Genomic DNA, 18846 nt, shown 5'->3' with positions numbered 1-18846 from the left:
CACGGATCCCTCTGCCCCTCCCGGGCCAGCAAAGCAGCCTGGCCTGGCCTGGCCCGGCCCCGCCCCGCCCCGCCCCGCCACGCACCCCAAGCCCGCACACAACCCCCCCCCTCCCCCCCCACCCGGCACTTCACGAGGGGCACGCTCCCCGCTCCCCGCTCCCCGCACCCGGCCAGATCCCACTGCACCGGCTGGAAGCCACGTCCCAGCTTTGCACCTTTCCTGAGACACCACCCACACCGGCACCCGCACCCGCACGGAGGGGTGGGGGGGTGTGCGGTGAGGGCGGGACCGGAGGCTGGCGCCCGGGGACTGGAGGGTGGGGGCTGGGTGGGTGGATGCGAGAACCAGGAGCGGGCGGGCGGGGCCGCGAGACCCCAGACTCCCACTCCGCCACACGCCTGGGCTCCCTGGGTCCTGGACCTCTCCCCTCCCTCGAGCCCTCATCCCCAGGCAGGGTCCCTGGCATTTCGCGAGGCCCCGCTAGGGCAGCGGGCTCGGGCTGTTGATGTTCACTGGGGGCGCTGGCGCCTCCGGGGTGGGTATGCACCAGGTGGGGCAGACGGGAGGAGAAGGCCGGGTGGCTGGCTGCGCTCGCCCTGGGGCTGGGGAGGAGGCGCCGACACCCCGGCGGGGCGGGCCCCGGAAGGCACGGCCGGCCGGATGCCCCACGCTCGCTTCCACCCTCTTGCCAGTGAGTAGCCCGACCTGGTGCGGTGACGTGCGGTCCGGTGCGGTGCCGGATGGAAGCGGAGGCGGGCGTGGGGCCAAGCCGGGAGCGGCCTGCAAGAGTCCCGGGATCGGAGAACGCCGGGGCTTGCGCCTCAGCGCCTTGCCAGGGTCCTCTTGCGCGGCCTCCGCCACCCGCCCGGGGCCCGCGGCGGAGGGCGGCGGCAGGCAGGCAGGCAGGCAGGCAGGTGCGTGCACGCGTGAAGCGCCGCACCCGCTGGGCTGGGGACGCGTGGAGCAGGCTCTTGAGGCGCCCAGCGCCAGCCGCCCGCGTCTACGGCCATACCACCCTGAACGCGCCCGATCTCGTCTGATCTCGGAAGCTAAGCAGGGTCGGGCCTGGTTAGTACTTGGATGGGAGACCGCCTGGGAATACCGGGTGCTGTAGGCTTTTTCGCTTTTGGCCTTTGGCCTTTGGCCTCCTTGACCTCTCCTTTGGCGCCCGCCGCCCCTCCCCCCTCCCTCCCTGGGTCCCTCTCTCCCCAGGGAGCGCGGCTGCTGGGGCCAAACACATCCCAGCCACGGATCCCTCTGCCCCTCCCGGGCCAGCAAAGCAGCCTGGCCTGGCCTGGCCCGGCCCCGCCCCGCCCCGCCCCGCCCCGCCACGCACCCCAAGCCCGCACACAACCCCCCCCCTCCCCCCCCACCCGGCACTTCACGAGGGGCACGCTCCCCGCTCCCCGCTCCCCGCACCCGGCCAGATCCCACTGCACCGGCTGGAAGCCACGTCCCAGCTTTGCACCTTTCCTGAGACACCACCCACACCGGCACCCGCACCCGCACGGAGGGGTGGGGGGGTGTGCGGTGAGGGCGGGACCGGAGGCTGGCGCCCGGGGACTGGAGGGTGGGGCCTGGGTGGGTGGATGCGAGAACCAGGAGCGGGCGGGCGGGGCCGCGAGACCCCAGACTCCCACTCCGCCACACGCCTGGGCTCCCTGGGTCCTGGACCTCTCCCCTCCCTCGAGCCCTCATCCCCAGGCAGGGTCCCTGGCATTTCGCGAGGCCCCGCTAGGGCAGCGGGCTCGGGCTGTTGATGTTCACTGGGGGCGCTGGCGCCTCCGGGGTGGGTATGCACCAGGTGGGGCAGACGGGAGGAGAAGGCCGGGTGGCTGGCTGCGCTCGCCCTGGGGCTGGGGAGGAGGCGCCGACACCCCGGCGGGGCGGGCCCCGGAAGGCACGGCCGGCCGGATGCCCCACGCTCGCTTCCACCCTCTTGCCAGTGAGTAGCCCGACCTGGTGCGGTGACGTGCGGTCCGGTGCGGTGCCGGATGGAAGCGGAGGCGGGCGTGGGGCCAAGCCGGGAGCGGCCTGCAAGAGTCCCGGGATCGGAGAACGCCGGGGCTTGCGCCTCAGCGCCTTGCCAGGGTCCTCTTGCGCGGCCTCCGCCACCCGCCCGGGGCCCGCGGCGGAGGGCGGCGGCAGGCAGGCAGGCAGGCAGGCAGGCGCGTGCACGGGTGAAGCGCCGCACCCGCTGGGCTGGGGACGCGTGGAGCAGGCTCTTGAGGCGCCCAGCGCCAGCCGCCCGCGTCTACGGCCATACCACCCTGAACGCGCCCGATCTCGTCTGATCTCGGAAGCTAAGCAGGGTCGGGCCTGGTTAGTACTTGGATGGGAGACCGCCTGGGAATACCGGGTGCTGTAGGCTTTTTCGCTTTTGGCCTTTGGCCTTTGGCCTCCTTGACCTCTCCTTTGGCGCCCGCCGCCCCTCCCCCCCTCCCTCCCTGGGTCCCTCTCTCCCCAGGGAGCGCGGCTGCTGGGGCCAAACACATCCCAGCCACGGATCCCTCTGCCCCTCCCGGGCCAGCAAAGCAGCCTGGCCTGGCCTGGCCCGGCCCCGCCCCGCCCCGCCCCGCCACGCACCCCAAGCCCGCACACAACCCCCCCCCTCCCCCCCCACCCGGCACTTCACGAGGGGCACGCTCCCCGCTCCCCGCTCCCCGCACCCGGCCAGATCCCACTGCACCGGCTGGAAGCCACGTCCCAGCTTTGCACCTTTCCTGAGACACCACCCACACCGGCACCCGCACCCGCACGGAGGGGTGGGGGGGTGTGCGGTGAGGGCGGGACCGGAGGCTGGCGCCCGGGGACTGGAGGGTGGGGGCTGGGTGGGTGGATGCGAGAACCAGGAGCGGGCGGGCGGGGCCGCGAGACCCCAGACTCCCACTCCGCCACACGCCTGGGCTCCCTGGGTCCTGGACCTCTCCCCTCCCTCGAGCCCTCATCCCCAGGCAGGGTCCCTGGCATTTCGCGAGGCCCCGCTAGGGCAGCGGGCTCGGGCTGTTGATGTTCACTGGGGGCGCTGGCGCCTCCGGGGTGGGTATGCACCAGGTGGGGCAGACGGGAGGAGAAGGCCGGGTGGCTGGCTGCGCTCGCCCTGGGGCTGGGGAGGAGGCGCCGACACCCCGGCGGGGCGGGCCCCGGAAGGCACGGCCGGCCGGATGCCCCACGCTCGCTTCCACCCTCTTGCCAGTGAGTAGCCCGACCTGGTGCGGTGACGTGCGGTCCGGTGCGGTGCCGGATGGAAGCGGAGGCGGGCGTGGGGCCAAGCCGGGAGCGGCCTGCAAGAGTCCCGGGATCGGAGAACGCCGGGGCTTGCGCCTCAGCGCCTTGCCAGGGTCCTCTTGCGCGGCCTCCGCCACCCGCCCGGGGCCCGCGGCGGAGGGCGGCGGCAGGCAGGCAGGCAGGCAGGCAGGCGCGTGCACGGGTGAAGCGCCGCACCCGCTGGGCTGGGGACGCGTGGAGCAGGCTCTTGAGGCGCCCAGCGCCAGCCGCCCGCGTCTACGGCCATACCACCCTGAACGCGCCCGATCTCGTCTGATCTCGGAAGCTAAGCAGGGTCGGGCCTGGTTAGTACTTGGATGGGAGACCGCCTGGGAATACCGGGTGCTGTAGGCTTTTTCGCTTTTGGCCTTTGGCCTTTGGCCTCCTTGACCTCTCCTTTGGCGCCCGCCGCCCCTCCCCCCTCCCTCCCTGGGTCCCTCTCTCCCCAGGGAGCGCGGCTGCTGGGGCCAAACACATCCCAGCCACGGATCCCTCTGCCCCTCCCGGGCCAGCAAAGCAGCCTGGCCTGGCCTGGCCCGGCCCCGCCCCGCCCCGCCCCGCCCCGCCACGCACCCCAAGCCCGCACACAACCCCCCCCCTCCCCCCCCACCCGGCACTTCACGAGGGGCACGCTCCCCGCTCCCCGCTCCCCGCACCCGGCCAGATCCCACTGCACCGGCTGGAAGCCACGTCCCAGCTTTGCACCTTTCCTGAGACACCACCCACACCGGCACCCGCACCCGCACGGAGGGGTGGGGGGGTGTGCGGTGAGGGCGGGACCGGAGGCTGGCGCCCGGGGACTGGAGGGTGGGGGCTGGGTGGGTGGATGCGAGAACCAGGAGCGGGCGGGCGGGGCCGCGAGACCCCAGACTCCCACTCCGCCACACGCCTGGGCTCCCTGGGTCCTGGACCTCTCCCCTCCCTCGAGCCCTCATCCCCAGGCAGGGTCCCTGGCATTTCGCGAGGCCCCGCTAGGGCAGCGGGCTCGGGCTGTTGATGTTCACTGGGGGCGCTGGCGCCTCCGGGGTGGGTATGCACCAGGTGGGGCAGACGGGAGGAGAAGGCCGGGTGGCTGGCTGCGCTCGCCCTGGGGCTGGGGAGGAGGCGCCGACACCCCGGCGGGGCGGGCCCCGGAAGGCACGGCCGGCCGGATGCCCCACGCTCGCTTCCACCCTCTTGCCAGTGAGTAGCCCGACCTGGTGCGGTGACGTGCGGTCCGGTGCGGTGCCGGATGGAAGCGGAGGCGGGCGTGGGGCCAAGCCGGGAGCGGCCTGCAAGAGTCCCGGGATCGGAGAACGCCGGGGCTTGCGCCTCAGCGCCTTGCCAGGGTCCTCTTGCGCGGCCTCCGCCACCCGCCCGGGGCCCGCGGCGGAGGGCGGCGGCAGGCAGGCAGGCAGGCAGGCAGGCGCGTGCACGGGTGAAGCGCCGCACCCGCTGGGCTGGGGACGCGTGGAGCAGGCTCTTGAGGCGCCCAGCGCCAGCCGCCCGCGTCTACGGCCATACCACCCTGAACGCGCCCGATCTCGTCTGATCTCGGAAGCTAAGCAGGGTCGGGCCTGGTTAGTACTTGGATGGGAGACCGCCTGGGAATACCGGGTGCTGTAGGCTTTTTCGCTTTTGGCCTTTGGCCTTTGGCCTCCTTGACCTCTCCTTTGGCGCCCGCCGCCCCTCCCCCCTCCCTCCCTGGGTCCCTCTCTCCCCAGGGAGCGCGGCTGCTGGGGCCAAACACATCCCAGCCACGGATCCCTCTGCCCCTCCCGGGCCAGCAAAGCAGCCTGGCCTGGCCTGGCCCGGCCCCGCCCCGCCCCGCCCCGCCACGCACCCCAAGCCCGCACACAACCCCCCCCCTCCCCCCCCACCCGGCACTTCACGAGGGGCACGCTCCCCGCTCCCCGCACCCGGCCAGATCCCACTGCACCGGCTGGAAGCCACGTCCCAGCTTTGCACCTTTCCTGAGACACCACCCACACCGGCACCCGCACCCGCACGGAGGGGTGGGGGGGGTGTGCGGTGAGGGCGGGACCGGAGGCTGGCGCCCGGGGACTGGAGGGTGGGGGCTGGGTGGGTGGATGCGAGAACCAGGAGCGGGCGGGCGGGGCCGCGAGACCCCAGACTCCCACTCCGCCACACGCCTGGGCTCCCTGGGTCCTGGACCTCTCCCCTCCCTCGAGCCCTCATCCCCAGGCAGGGTCCCTGGCATTTCGCGAGGCCCCGCTAGGGCAGCGGGCTCGGGCTGTTGATGTTCACTGGGGGCGCTGGCGCCTCCGGGGTGGGTATGCACCAGGTGGGGCAGACGGGAGGAGAAGGCCGGGTGGCTGGCTGCGCTCGCCCTGGGGCTGGGGAGGAGGCGCCGACACCCCGGCGGGGCGGGCCCCGGAAGGCACGGCCGGCCGGATGCCCCACGCTCGCTTCCACCCTCTTGCCAGTGAGTAGCCCGACCTGGTGCGGTGACGTGCGGTCCGGTGCGGTGCCGGATGGAAGCGGAGGCGGGCGTGGGGCCAAGCCGGGAGCGGCCTGCAAGAGTCCCGGGATCGGAGAACGCCGGGGCTTGCGCCTCAGCGCCTTGCCAGGGTCCTCTTGCGCGGCCTCCGCCACCCGCCCGGGGCCCGCGGCGGAGGGCGGCGGCAGGCAGGCAGGCAGGCAGGCGCGTGCACGGGTGAAGCGCCGCACCCGCTGGGCTGGGGACGCGTGGAGCAGGCTCTTGAGGCGCCCAGCGCCAGCCGCCCGCGTCTACGGCCATACCACCCTGAACGCGCCCGATCTCGTCTGATCTCGGAAGCTAAGCAGGGTCGGGCCTGGTTAGTACTTGGATGGGAGACCGCCTGGGAATACCGGGTGCTGTAGGCTTTTTCGCTTTTGGCCTTTGGCCTTTGGCCTCCTTGACCTCTCCTTTGGCGCCCGCCGCCCCTCCCCCCCTCCCTCCCTGGGTCCCTCTCTCCCCAGGGAGCGCGGCTGCTGGGGCCAAACACATCCCAGCCACGGATCCCTCTGCCCCTCCCGGGCCAGCAAAGCAGCCTGGCCTGGCCTGGCCCGGCCCCGCCCCGCCCCGCCCCGCCACGCACCCCAAGCCCGCACACAACCCCCCCGCTCCCCCCCCACCCGGCACTTCACGAGGGGCACGCTCCCCGCTCCCCGCACCCGGCCAGATCCCACTGCACCGGCTGGAAGCCACGTCCCAGCTTTGCACCTTTCCTGAGACACCACCCACACCGGCACCCGCACCCGCACGGAGGGGTGGGGGGGGTGTGCGGTGAGGGCGGGACCGGAGGCTGGCGCCCGGGGACTGGAGGGTGGGGGCTGGGTGGGTGGATGCGAGAACCAGGAGCGGGCGGGCGGGGCCGCGAGACCCCAGACTCCCACTCCGCCACACGCCTGGGCTCCCTGGGTCCTGGACCTCTCCCCTCCCTCGAGCCCTCATCCCCAGGCAGGGTCCCTGGCATTTCGCGAGGCCCCGCTAGGGCAGCGGGCTCGGGCTGTTGATGTTCACTGGGGGCGCTGGCGCCTCCGGGGTGGGTATGCACCAGGTGGGGCAGACGGGAGGAGAAGGCCGGGTGGCTGGCTGCGCTCGCCCTGGGGCTGGGGAGGAGGCGCCGACACCCCGGCGGGGCGGGCCCCGGAAGGCACGGCCGGCCGGATGCCCCACGCTCGCTTCCACCCTCTTGCCAGTGAGTAGCCCGACCTGGTGCGGTGACGTGCGGTCCGGTGCGGTGCCGGATGGAAGCGGAGGCGGGCGTGGGGCCAAGCCGGGAGCGGCCTGCAAGAGTCCCGGGATCGGAGAACGCCGGGGCTTGCGCCTCAGCGCCTTGCCAGGGTCCTCTTGCGCGGCCTCCGCCACCCGCCCGGGGCCCGCGGCGGAGGGCGGCGGCAGGCAGGCAGGCAGGCAGGCAGGCGCGTGCACGGGTGAAGCGCCGCACCCGCTGGGCTGGGGACGCGTGGAGCAGGCTCTTGAGGCGCCCAGCGCCAGCCGCCCGCGTCTACGGCCATACCACCCTGAACGCGCCCGATCTCGTCTGATCTCGGAAGCTAAGCAGGGTCGGGCCTGGTTAGTACTTGGATGGGAGACCGCCTGGGAATACCGGGTGCTGTAGGCTTTTTCGCTTTTGGCCTTTGGCCTTTGGCCTCCTTGACCTCTCCTTTGGCGCCCGCCGCCCCTCCCCCCCTCCCTCCCTGGGTCCCTCTCTCCCCAGGGAGCGCGGCTGCTGGGGCCAAACACATCCCAGCCACGGATCCCTCTGCCCCTCCCGGGCCAGCAAAGCAGCCTGGCCTGGCCTGGCCCGGCCCCGCCCCGCCCCACCCCGCCACGCACCCCAAGCCCGCACACAACCCCCCCCCTCCCCCCCCACCCGGCACTTCACGAGGGGCACGCTCCCCGCTCCCCGCTCCCCGCACCCGGCCAGATCCCACTGCACCGGCTGGAAGCCACGTCCCAGCTTTGCACCTTTCCTGAGACACCACCCACACCGGCACCCGCACCCGCACGGAGGGGTGGGGGGGGTGTGCGGTGAGGGCGGGACCGGAGGCTGGCGCCCGGGGACTGGAGGGTGGGGGCTGGGTGGGTGGATGCGAGAACCAGGAGCGGGCGGGCGGGGCCGCGAGACCCCAGACTCCCACTCCGCCACACGCCTGGGCTCCCTGGGTCCTGGACCTCTCCCCTCCCTCGAGCCCTCATCCCCAGGCAGGGTCCCTGGCATTTCGCGAGGCCCCGCTAGGGCAGCGGGCTCGGGCTGTTGATGTTCACTGGGGGCGCTGGCGCCTCCGGGGTGGGTATGCACCAGGTGGGGCAGACGGGAGGAGAAGGCCGGGTGGCTGGCTGCGCTCGCCCTGGGGCTGGGGAGGAGGCGCCGACACCCCGGCGGGGCGGGCCCCGGAAGGCACGGCCGGCCGGATGCCCCACGCTCGCTTCCACCCTCTTGCCAGTGAGTAGCCCGACCTGGTGCGGTGACGTGCGGTCCGGTGCGGTGCCGGATGGAAGCGGAGGCGGGCGTGGGGCCAAGCCGGGAGCGGCCTGCAAGAGTCCCGGGATCGGAGAACGCCGGGGCTTGCGCCTCAGCGCCTTGCCAGGGTCCTCTTGCGCGGCCTCCGCCACCCGCCCGGGGCCCGCGGCGGAGGGCGGCGGCAGGCAGGCAGGCAGGCAGGCAGGCGCGTGCACGGGTGAAGCGCCGCACCCGCTGGGCTGGGGACGCGTGGAGCAGGCTCTTGAGGCGCCCAGCGCCAGCCGCCCGCGTCTACGGCCATACCACCCTGAACGCGCCCGATCTCGTCTGATCTCGGAAGCTAAGCAGGGTCGGGCCTGGTTAGTACTTGGATGGGAGACCGCCTGGGAATACCGGGTGCTGTAGGCTTTTTCGCTTTTGGCCTTTGGCCTTTGGCCTCCTTGACCTCTCCTTTGGCGCCCGCCGCCCCTCCCCCCCTCCCTCCCTGGGTCCCTCTCTCCCCAGGGAGCGCGGCTGCTGGGGCCAAACACATCCCAGCCACGGATCCCTCTGCCCCTCCCGGGCCAGCAAAGCAGCCTGGCCTGGCCTGGCCCGGCCCCGCCCCGCCCCGCCCCGCCACGCACCCCAAGCCCGCACACAACCCCCCCCTCCCCCCCCACCCGGCACTTCACGAGGGGCACGCTCCCCGCTCCCCGCTCCCCGCACCCGGCCAGATCCCACTGCACCGGCTGGAAGCCACGTCCCAGCTTTGCACCTTTCCTGAGACACCACCCACACCGGCACCCGCACCCGCACGGAGGGGTGGGGGGGGTGTGCGGTGAGGGCGGGACCGGAGGCTGGCGCCCGGGGACTGGAGGGTGGGGGCTGGGTGGGTGGATGCGAGAACCAGGAGCGGGCGGGCGGGGCCGCGAGACCCCAGACTCCCACTCCGCCACACGCCTGGGCTCCCTGGGTCCTGGACCTCTCCCCTCCCTCGAGCCCTCATCCCCAGGCAGGGTCCCTGGCATTTCGCGAGGCCCCGCTAGGGCAGCGGGCTCGGGCTGTTGATGTTCACTGGGGGCGCTGGCGCCTCCGGGGTGGGTATGCACCAGGTGGGGCAGACGGGAGGAGAAGGCCGGGTGGCTGGCTGCGCTCGCCCTGGGGCTGGGGAGGAGGCGCCGACACCCCGGCGGGGCGGGCCCCGGAAGGCACGGCCGGCCGGATGCCCCACGCTCGCTTCCACCCTCTTGCCAGTGAGTAGCCCGACCTGGTGCGGTGACGTGCGGTCCGGTGCGGTGCCGGATGGAAGCGGAGGCGGGCGTGGGGCCAAGCCGGGAGCGGCCTGCAAGAGTCCCGGGATCGGAGAACGCCGGGGCTTGCGCCTCAGCGCCTTGCCAGGGTCCTCTTGCGCGGCCTCCGCCACCCGCCCGGGGCCCGCGGCGGAGGGCGGCGGCAGGCAGGCAGGCAGGCAGGCAGGCGCGTGCACGGGTGAAGCGCCGCACCCGCTGGGCTGGGGACGCGTGGAGCAGGCTCTTGAGGCGCCCAGCGCCAGCCGCCCGCGTCTACGGCCATACCACCCTGAACGCGCCCGATCTCGTCTGATCTCGGAAGCTAAGCAGGGTCGGGCCTGGTTAGTACTTGGATGGGAGACCGCCTGGGAATACCGGGTGCTGTAGGCTTTTTCGCTTTTGGCCTTTGGCCTTTGGCCTCCTTGACCTCTCCTTTGGCGCCCGCCGCCCCTCCCCCCCTCCCTCCCTGGGTCCCTCTCTCCCCAGGGAGCGCGGCTGCTGGGGCCAAACACATCCCAGCCACGGATCCCTCTGCCCCTCCCGGGCCAGCAAAGCAGCCTGGCCTGGCCTGGCCCGGCCCCGCCCCGCCCCACCCCGCCACGCACCCCAAGCCCGCACACAACCCCCCCCCTCCCCCCCCACCCGGCACTTCACGAGGGGCACGCTCCCCGCTCTCCGCTCCCCGCACCCGGCCAGATCCCACTGCACCGGCTGGAAGCCACGTCCCAGCTTTGCACCTTTCCTGAGACACCACCCACACCGGCACCCGCACCCGCACGGAGGGGTGGGGGGGGTGTGCGGTGAGGGCGGGACCGGAGGCTGGCGCCCGGGGACTGGAGGGTGGGGGCTGGGTGGGTGGATGCGAGAACCAGGAGCGGGCGGGCGGGGCCGCGAGACCCCAGACTCCCACTCCGCCACACGCCTGGGCTCCCTGGGTCCTGGACCTCTCCCCTCCCTCGAGCCCTCATCCCCAGGCAGGGTCCCTGGCATTTCGCGAGGCCCCGCTAGGGCAGCGGGCTCGGGCTGTTGATGTTCACTGGGGGCGCTGGCGCCTCCGGGGTGGGTATGCACCAGGTGGGGCAGACGGGAGGAGAAGGCCGGGTGGCTGGCTGCGCTCGCCCTGGGGCTGGGGAGGAGGCGCCGACACCCCGGCGGGGCGGGCCCCGGAAGGCACGGCCGGCCGGATGCCCCACGCTCGCTTCCACCCTCTTGCCAGTGAGTAGCCCGACCTGGTGCGGTGACGTGCGGTCCGGTGCGGTGCCGGATGGAAGCGGAGGCGGGCGTGGGGCCAAGCCGGGAGCGGCCTGCAAGAGTCCCGGGATCGGAGAACGCCGGGGCTTGCGCCTCAGCGCCTTGCCAGGGTCCTCTTGCGCGGCCTCCGCCACCCGCCCGGGGCCCGCGGCGGAGGGCGGCGGCAGGCAGGCAGGCAGGCAGGCAGGCGCGTGCACGGGTGAAGCGCCGCACCCGCTGGGCTGGGGACGCGTGGAGCAGGCTCTTGAGGCGCCCAGCGCCAGCCGCCCGCGTCTACGGCCATACCACCCTGAACGCGCCCGATCTCGTCTGATCTCGGAAGCTAAGCAGGGTCGGGCCTGGTTAGTACTTGGATGGGAGACCGCCTGGGAATACCGGGTGCTGTAGGCTTTTTCGCTTTTGGCCTTTGGCCTTTGGCCTCCTTGACCTCTCCTTTGGCGCCCGCCGCCCCTCCCCCCCTCCCTCCCTGGGTCCCTCTCTCCCCAGGGAGCGCGGCTGCTGGGGCCAAACACATCCCAGCCACGGATCCCTCTGCCCCTCCCGGGCCAGCAAAGCAGCCTGGCCTGGCCTGGCCCGGCCCCGCCCCGCCCCGCCCCGCCACGCACCCCAAGCCCGCACACAACCCCCCCCTCCCCCCCCACCCGGCACTTCACGAGGGGCACGCTCCCCGCTCCCCGCTCCCCGCACCCGGCCAGATCCCACTGCACCGGCTGGAAGCCACGTCCCAGCTTTGCACCTTTCCTGAGACACCACCCACACCGGCACCCGCACCCGCACGGAGGGGTGGGGGGGGTGTGCGGTGAGGGCGGGACCGGAGGCTGGCGCCCGGGGACTGGAGGGTGGGGGCTGGGTGGGTGGATGCGAGAACCAGGAGCGGGCGGGCGGGGCCGCGAGACCCCAGACTCCCACTCCGCCACACGCCTGGGCTCCCTGGGTCCTGGACCTCTCCCCTCCCTCGAGCCCTCATCCCCAGGCAGGGTCCCTGGCATTTCGCGAGGCCCCGCTAGGGCAGCGGGCTCGGGCTGTTGATGTTCACTGGGGGCGCTGGCGCCTCCGGGGTGGGTATGCACCAGGTGGGGCAGACGGGAGGAGAAGGCCGGGTGGCTGGCTGCGCTCGCCCTGGGGCTGGGGAGGAGGCGCCGACACCCCGGCGGGGCGGGCCCCGGAAGGCACGGCCGGCCGGATGCCCCACGCTCGCTTCCACCCTCTTGCCAGTGAGTAGCCCGACCTGGTGCGGTGACGTGCGGTCCGGTGCGGTGCCGGATGGAAGCGGAGGCGGGCGTGGGGCCAAGCCGGGAGCGGCCTGCAAGAGTCCCGGGATCGGAGAACGCCGGGGCTTGCGCCTCAGCGCCTTGCCAGGGTCCTCTTGCGCGGCCTCCGCCACCCGCCCGGGGCCCGCGGCGGAGGGCGGCGGCAGGCAGGCAGGCAGGCAGGCAGGCGCGTGCACGGGTGAAGCGCCGCACCCGCTGGGCTGGGGACGCGTGGAGCAGGCTCTTGAGGCGCCCAGCGCCAGCCGCCCGCGTCTACGGCCATACCACCCTGAACGCGCCCGATCTCGTCTGATCTCGGAAGCTAAGCAGGGTCGGGCCTGGTTAGTACTTGGATGGGAGACCGCCTGGGAATACCGGGTGCTGTAGGCTTTTTCGCTTTTGGCCTTTGGCCTTTGGCCTCCTTGACCTCTCCTTTGGCGCCCGCCGCCCCTCCCCCCCTCCCTCCCTGGGTCCCTCTCTCCCCAGGGAGCGCGGCTGCTGGGGCCAAACACATCCCAGCCACGGATCCCTCTGCCCCTCCCGGGCCAGCAAAGCAGCCTGGCCTGGCCTGGCCCGGCCCCGCCCCGCCCCGCCCCGCCCCGCCACGCACCCCAAGCCCGCACACAACCCCCCCCCTCCCCCCCCACCCGGCACTTCACGAGGGGCACGCTCCCCGCTCCCCGCTCCCCGCACCCGGCCAGATCCCACTGCACCGGCTGGAAGCCACGTCCCAGCTTTGCACCTTTCCTGAGACACCACCCACACCGGCACCCGCACCCGCACGGAGGGGTGGGGGGGGTGTGCGGTGAGGGCGGGACCGGAGGCTGGCGCCCGGGGACTGGAGGGTGGGGGCTGGGTGGGTGGATGCGAGAACCAGGAGCGGGCGGGCGGGGCCGCGAGACCCCAGACTCCCACTCCGCCACACGTCTGGGCTCCCTGGGTCCTGGACCTCTCCCCTCCCTCGAGCCCTCATCCCCAGGCAGGGTCCCTGGCATTTCGCGAGGCCCCGCTAGGGCAGCGGGCTCGGGCTGTTGATGTTCACTGGGGGCGCTGGCGCCTCCGGGGTGGGTATGCACCAGGTGGGGCAGACGGGAGGAGAAGGCCGGGTGGCTGGCTGCGCTCGCCCTGGGGCTGGGGAGGAGGCGCCGACACCCCGGCGGGGCGGGCCCCGGAAGGCACGGCCGGCCGGATGCCCCACGCTCGCTTCCACCCTCTTGCCAGTGAGTAGCCCGACCTGGTGCGGTGACGTGCGGTCCGGTGCGGTGCCGGATGGAAGCGGAGGCGGGCGTGGGGCCAAGCCGGGAGCGGCCTGCAAGAGTCCCGGGATCGGAGAACGCCGGGGCTTGCGCCTCAGCGCCTTGCCAGGGTCCTCTTGCGCGGCCTCCGCCACCCGCCCGGGGCCCGCGGCGGAGGGCGGCGGCAGGCAGGCAGGCAGGCAGGCAGGCGCGTGCACGGGTGAAGCGCCGCACCCGCTGGGCTGGGGACGCGTGGAGCAGGCTCTTGAGGCGCCCAGCGCCAGCCGCCCGCGTCTACGGCCATACCACCCTGAACGCGCCCGATCTCGTCTGATCTCGGAAGCTAAGCAGGGTCGGGCCTGGTTAGTACTTGGATGGGAGACCGCCTGGGAATACCGGGTGCTGTAGGCTTTTTCGCTTTTGGCCTTTGGCCTTTGGCCTCCTTGACCTCTCCTTTGGCGCCCGCCGCCCCTCCCCCCCTCCCTCCCTGGGTCCCTCTCTCCCCAGGGAGCGCGGCTGCTGGGGCCAAACACATCCCAGCCACGGATCCCTCTGCCCCTCCCGGGCCAGCAAAGCAGCCTGGCCTGGCCTGGCCCGGCCCCGCCCCGCCCCGCCCCGCCACGCACCCCAAGCCCGCACACAACCCCCCCCCTCCCCCCCCACCCGGCACTTCACGAGGGGCACGCTCCCCGCTCCCCGCTCCCCGCACCCGGCCAGATCCCACTGCACCGGCTGGAAGCCACGTCCCAGCTTTGCACCTTTCCTGAGACACCACCCACACCGGCACCCGCACCCGCACGGAGGGGTGGGGGGGTGTGCGGTGAGGGCGGGACCGGAGGCTGGCGCCCGGGGACTGGAGGGTGGGGGCTGGGTGGGTGGATGCGAGAACCAGGAGCGGGCGGGCGGGGCCGCGAGACCCCAGACTCCCACTCCGCCACACGCCTGGGCTCCCTGGGTCCTGGACCTCTCCCCTCCCTCGAGCCCTCATCCCCAGGCAGGGTCCCTGGCATTTCGCGAGGCCCCGCTAGGGCAGCGGGCTCGGGCTGTTGATGTTCACTGGGGGCGCTGGCGCCTCCGGGGTGGGTATGCACCAGGTGGGGCAGACGGGAGGAGAAGGCCGGGTGGCTGGCTGCGCTCGCCCTGGGGCTGGGGAGGAGGCGCCGACACCCCGGCGGGGCGGGCCCCGGAAGGCACGGCCGGCCGGATGCCCCACGCTCGCTTCCACCCTCTTGCCAGTGAGTAGCCCGACCTGGTGCGGTGACGTGCGGTCCGGTGCGGTGCCGGATGGAAGCGGAGGCGGGCGTGGGGCCAAGCCGGGAGCGGCCTGCAAGAGTCCCGGGATCGGAGAACGCCGGGGCTTGCGCCTCAGCGCCTTGCCAGGGTCCTCTTGCGCGGCCTCCGCCACCCGCCCGGGGCCCGCGGCGGAGGGCGGCGGCAGGCAGGCAGGCAGGCAGGCAGGTGCGTGCACGGGTGAAGCGCCGCACCCGCTGGGCTGGGGACGCGTGGAGCAGGCTCTTGAGGCGCCCAGCGCCAGCCGCCCACGTCTACGGCCATACCACCCTGAACGCGCCCGATCTCGTCTGATCTCGGAAGCTAAGCAGGGTCGGGCCTGGTTAGTACTTGGATGGGAGACCGCCTGGGAATACCGGGTGCTGTAGGCTTTTTCGCTTTTGGCCTTTGGCCTTTGGCCTCCTTGACCTCTCCTTTGGCGCCCGCCGCCCCTCCCCCCTCCCTCCCTGGGTCCCTCTCTCCCCAGGGAGCGCGGCTGCTGGGGCCAAACACATCCCAGCCACGGATCCCTCTGCCCCTCCCGGGCCAGCAAAGCAGCCTGGCCTGGCCTGGCCCGGCCCCGCCCCGCCCCGCCCCGCCACGCACCCCAAGCCCGCACACAACCCCCCCCTCCCCCCCCACCCGGCACTTCACGAGGGGCACGCTCCCCGCTCCCCGCACCCGGCCAGATCCCACTGCACCGGCTGGAAGCCACGTCCCAGCTTTGCACCTTTCCTGAGACACCACCCACACCGGCACCCGCACCCGCACGGAGGGGTGGGGGGGGTGTGCGGTGAGGGCGGGACCGGAGGCTGGCGCCCGGGGACTGGAGGGTGGGGGCTGGGTGGGTGGATGCGAGAACCAGGAGCGGGCGGGCGGGGCCGCGAGACCCCAGACTCCCACTCCGCCACACGCCTGGGCTCCCTGGGTCCTGGACCTCTCCCCTCCCTCGAGCCCTCATCCCCAGGCAGGGTCCCTGGCATTTCGCGAGGCCCCGCTAGGGCAGCGGGCTCGGGCTGTTGATGTTCACTGGGGGCGCTGGCGCCTCCGGGGTGGGTATGCACCAGGTGGGGCAGACGGGAGGAGAAGGCCGGGTGGCTGGCTGCGCTCGCCCTGGGGCTGGGGAGGAGGCGCCGACACCCCGGCGGGGCGGGCCCCGGAAGGCACGGCCGGCCGGATGCCCCACGCTCGCTTCCACCCTCTTGCCAGTGAGTAGCCCGACCTGGTGCGGTGACGTGCGGTCCGGTGCGGTGCCGGATGGAAGCGGAGGCGGGCGTGGGGCCAAGCCGGGAGCGGCCTGCAAGAGTCCCGGGATCGGAGAACGCCGGGGCTTGCGCCTCAGCGCCTTGCCAGGGTCCTCTTGCGCGGCCTCCGCCACCCGCCCGGGGCCCGCGGCGGAGGGCGGCGGCAGGCAGGCAGGCAGGCAGGCAGGCGCGTGCACGGGTGAAGCGCCGCACCCGCTGGGCTGGGGACGCGTGGAGCAGGCTCTTGAGGCGCCCAGCGCCAGCCGCCCGCGTCTACGGCCATACCACCCTGAACGCGCCCGATCTCGTCTGATCTCGGAAGCTAAGCAGGGTCGGGCCTGGTTAGTACTTGGATGGGAGACCGCCTGGGAATACCGGGTGCTGTAGGCTTTTTCGCTTTTGGCCTTTGGCCTTTGGCCTCCTTGACCTCTCCTTTGGCGCCCGCCGCCCCTCCCCCCTCCCTCCCTGGGTCCCTCTCTCCCCAGGGAGCGCGGCTGCTGGGGCCAAACACATCCCAGCCACGGATCCCTCTGCCCCTCCCGGGCCAGCAAAGCAGCCTGGCCTGGCCTGGCCCGGCCCCGCCCCGCCCCGCCCCGCCACGCACCCCAAGCCCGCACACAACCCCCCCCCTCCCCCCCCACCCGGCACTTCACGAGGGGCACGCTCCCCGCTCCCCGCTCCCCGCACCCGGCCAGATCCCACTGCACCGGCTGGAAGCCACGTCCCAGCTTTGCACCTTTCCTGAGACACCACCCACACCGGCACCCGCACCCGCACGGAGGGGTGGGGGGGTGTGCGGTGAGGGCGGGACCGGAGGCTGGCGCCCGGGGACTGGAGGGTGGGGGCTGGGTGGGTGGATGCGAGAACCAGGAGCGGGCGGGCGGGGCCGCGAGACCCCAGACTCCCACTCCGCCACACGCCTGGGCTCCCTGGGTCCTGGACCTCTCCCCTCCCTCGAGCCCTCATCCCCAGGCAGGGTCCCTGGCATTTCGCGAGGCCCCGCTAGGGCAGCGGGCTCGGGCTGTTGATGTTCACTGGGGGCGCTGGCGCCTCCGGGGTGGGTATGCACCAGGTGGGGCAGACGGGAGGAGAAGGCCGGGTGGCTGGCTGCGCTCGCCCTGGGGCTGGGGAGGAGGCGCCGACACCCCGGCGGGGCGGGCCCCGGAAGGCACGGCCGGCCGGATGCCCCACGCTCGCTTCCACCCTCTTGCCAGTGAGTAGCCCGACCTGGTGCGGTGACGTGCGGTCCGGTGCGGTGCCGGATGGAAGCGGAGGCGGGCGTGGGGCCAAGCCGGGAGCGGCCTGCAAGAGTCCCGGGATCGGAGAACGCCGGGGCTTGCGCCTCAGCGCCTTGCCAGGGTCCTCTTGCGCGGCCTCCGCCACCCGCCCGGGGCCCGCGGCGGAGGGCGGCGGCAGGCAGGCAGGCAGGCAGGCAGGTGCGTGCACGGGTGAAGCGCCGCACCCGCTGGGCTGGGGACGCGTGGAGCAGGCTCTTGAGGCGCCCAGCGCCAGCCGCCCGCGTCTACGGCCATACCACCCTGAACGCGCCCGATCTCGTCTGATCTCGGAAGCTAAGCAGGGTCGGGCCTGGTTAGTACTTGGATGGGAGACCGCCTGGGAATACCGGGTGCTGTAGGCTTTTTCGCTTTTGGCCTTTGGCCTTTGGCCTCCTTGACCTCTCCTTTGGCGCCCGCCGCCCCTCCCCCCTCCCTCCCTGGGTCCCTCTCTCCCCAGGGAGCGCGGCTGCTGGGGCCAAACACATCCCAGCCACGGATCCCTCTGCCCCTCCCGGGCCAGCAAAGCAGCCTGGCCTGGCCTGGCCCGGCCCCGCCCCGCCCCGCCCCGCCACGCACCCCAAGCCCGCACACAACCCCCCCCTCCCCCCCCACCCGGCACTTCACGAGGGGCACGCTCCCCGCTCCCCGCACCCGGCCAGATCCCACTGCACCGGCTGGAAGCCACGTCCCAGCTTTGCACCTTTCCTGAGACACCACCCACACCGGCACCCGCACCCGCACGGAGGGGTGGGGGGGGTGTGCGGTGAGGGCGGGACCGGAGGCTGGCGCCCGGGGACTGGAGGGTGGGGGCTGGGTGGGTGGATGCGAGAACCAGGAGCGGGCGGGCGGGGCCGCGAGACCCCAGACTCCCACTCCGCCACACGCCTGGGCTCCCTGGGTCCTGGACCTCTCCCCTCCCTCGAGCCCTCATCCCCAGGCAGGGTCCCTGGCATTTCGCGAGGCCCCGCTAGGGCAGCGGGCTCGGGCTGTTGATGTTCACTGGGGGCGCTGGCGCCTCCGGGGTGGGTATGCACCAGGTGGGGCAGACGGGAGGAGAAGGCCGGGTGGCTGGCTGCGCTCGCCCTGGGGCTGGGGAGGAGGCGCCGACACCCCGGCGGGGCGGGCCCCGGAAGGCACGGCCGGCCGGATGCCCCACGCTCGCTTCCACCCTCTTGCCAGTGAGTAGCCCGACCTGGTGCGGTGACGTGCGGTCCGGTGCGGTGCCGGATGGAAGCGGAGGCGGGCGTGGGGCCAAGCCGGGAGCGGCCTGCAAGAGTCCCGGGATCGGAGAACGCCGGGGCTTGCGCCTCAGCGCCTTGCCAGGGTCCTCTTGCGCGGCCTCCGCCACCCGCCCGGGGCCCGCGGCGGAGGGCGGCGGCAGGCAGGCAGGCAGGCAGGCGCGTGCACGGGTGAAGCGCCGCACCCGCTGGGCTGGGGACGCGTGGAGCAGGCTCTTGAGGCGCCCAGCGCCAGCCGCCCGCGTCTACGGCCATACCACCCTGAACGCGCCCGATCTCGTCTGATCTCGGAAGCTAAGCAGGGTCGGGCCTGGTTAGTACTTGGATGGGAGACCGCCTGGGAATACCGGGTGCTGTAGGCTTTTTCGCTTTTGGCCTTTGGCCTTTGGCCTCCTTGACCTCTCCTTTGGCGCCCGCCGCCCCTCCCCCCTCCCTCCCTGGGTCCCTCTCTCCCCAGGGAGCGCGGCTGCTGGGGCCAAACACATCCCAGCCACGGATCCCTCTGCCCCTCCCGGGCCAGCAAAGCAGCCTGGCCTGGCCTGGCCCGGCCCCGCCCCGCCCCGCCCCGCCAGGCACCCCAAGCCCGCACACAACCCCCCCCCTCCCCCCC

General features: G+C 73.7%; 15 non-coding genes across 15 annotated transcripts; all 15 read left to right on the top strand.

Annotated features, from left to right (window-relative positions):
* Nucleotides 1-1001: 1001 nt before the first annotated feature.
* Nucleotides 1002-1120, top strand: LOC131493865 (5S ribosomal RNA). Its single transcript, XR_009252944.1, has one exon. It is a non-coding gene; the product is annotated as a 5S ribosomal RNA (ribosomal RNA).
* A 1135-nt stretch (nt 1121-2255) lies between these two features.
* LOC131493863 (5S ribosomal RNA) lies at nt 2256-2374 on the top strand. The gene has a single exon (XR_009252942.1). It is a non-coding gene; the product is annotated as a 5S ribosomal RNA (ribosomal RNA).
* A 1131-nt stretch (nt 2375-3505) lies between these two features.
* LOC131493861 (5S ribosomal RNA) lies at nt 3506-3624 on the top strand. The gene has a single exon (XR_009252941.1). It is a non-coding gene; the product is annotated as a 5S ribosomal RNA (ribosomal RNA).
* A 1135-nt stretch (nt 3625-4759) lies between these two features.
* On the top strand, nt 4760-4878 carry LOC131493860 (5S ribosomal RNA). The gene has a single exon (XR_009252940.1). It is a non-coding gene; the product is annotated as a 5S ribosomal RNA (ribosomal RNA).
* Nucleotides 4879-5998: 1120 nt separating this feature from the next.
* LOC131493859 (5S ribosomal RNA) lies at nt 5999-6117 on the top strand. The gene has a single exon (XR_009252939.1). It is a non-coding gene; the product is annotated as a 5S ribosomal RNA (ribosomal RNA).
* Nucleotides 6118-7242: 1125 nt separating this feature from the next.
* On the top strand, nt 7243-7361 carry LOC131493858 (5S ribosomal RNA). Its single transcript, XR_009252938.1, has one exon. It is a non-coding gene; the product is annotated as a 5S ribosomal RNA (ribosomal RNA).
* Nucleotides 7362-8493: 1132 nt separating this feature from the next.
* On the top strand, nt 8494-8612 carry LOC131493857 (5S ribosomal RNA). The gene has a single exon (XR_009252937.1). It is a non-coding gene; the product is annotated as a 5S ribosomal RNA (ribosomal RNA).
* A 1131-nt stretch (nt 8613-9743) lies between these two features.
* On the top strand, nt 9744-9862 carry LOC131493856 (5S ribosomal RNA). The gene has a single exon (XR_009252936.1). It is a non-coding gene; the product is annotated as a 5S ribosomal RNA (ribosomal RNA).
* Nucleotides 9863-10994: 1132 nt separating this feature from the next.
* On the top strand, nt 10995-11113 carry LOC131493855 (5S ribosomal RNA). Its single transcript, XR_009252935.1, has one exon. It is a non-coding gene; the product is annotated as a 5S ribosomal RNA (ribosomal RNA).
* A 1131-nt stretch (nt 11114-12244) lies between these two features.
* LOC131493854 (5S ribosomal RNA) lies at nt 12245-12363 on the top strand. The gene has a single exon (XR_009252934.1). It is a non-coding gene; the product is annotated as a 5S ribosomal RNA (ribosomal RNA).
* Nucleotides 12364-13500: 1137 nt separating this feature from the next.
* On the top strand, nt 13501-13619 carry LOC131493853 (5S ribosomal RNA). The gene has a single exon (XR_009252933.1). It is a non-coding gene; the product is annotated as a 5S ribosomal RNA (ribosomal RNA).
* A 1131-nt stretch (nt 13620-14750) lies between these two features.
* Nucleotides 14751-14869, top strand: LOC131493851 (5S ribosomal RNA). The gene has a single exon (XR_009252931.1). It is a non-coding gene; the product is annotated as a 5S ribosomal RNA (ribosomal RNA).
* A 1123-nt stretch (nt 14870-15992) lies between these two features.
* On the top strand, nt 15993-16111 carry LOC131493850 (5S ribosomal RNA). The gene has a single exon (XR_009252930.1). It is a non-coding gene; the product is annotated as a 5S ribosomal RNA (ribosomal RNA).
* Nucleotides 16112-17241: 1130 nt separating this feature from the next.
* LOC131493849 (5S ribosomal RNA) lies at nt 17242-17360 on the top strand. Its single transcript, XR_009252929.1, has one exon. It is a non-coding gene; the product is annotated as a 5S ribosomal RNA (ribosomal RNA).
* A 1119-nt stretch (nt 17361-18479) lies between these two features.
* On the top strand, nt 18480-18598 carry LOC131493848 (5S ribosomal RNA). The gene has a single exon (XR_009252928.1). It is a non-coding gene; the product is annotated as a 5S ribosomal RNA (ribosomal RNA).
* The last annotated feature ends 248 nt before the right edge of the window (nt 18599-18846 follow it).

Source organism: Neofelis nebulosa, chromosome 13 (genome assembly GCF_028018385.1).
Source record: "Neofelis nebulosa isolate mNeoNeb1 chromosome 13, mNeoNeb1.pri, whole genome shotgun sequence".
Lineage (NCBI taxonomy): Eukaryota > Metazoa > Chordata > Mammalia > Carnivora > Felidae > Neofelis > Neofelis nebulosa.
Note: the sequence above shows the minus strand (reverse complement) of the source record. Positions and strands in the feature narration are given on the sequence as shown.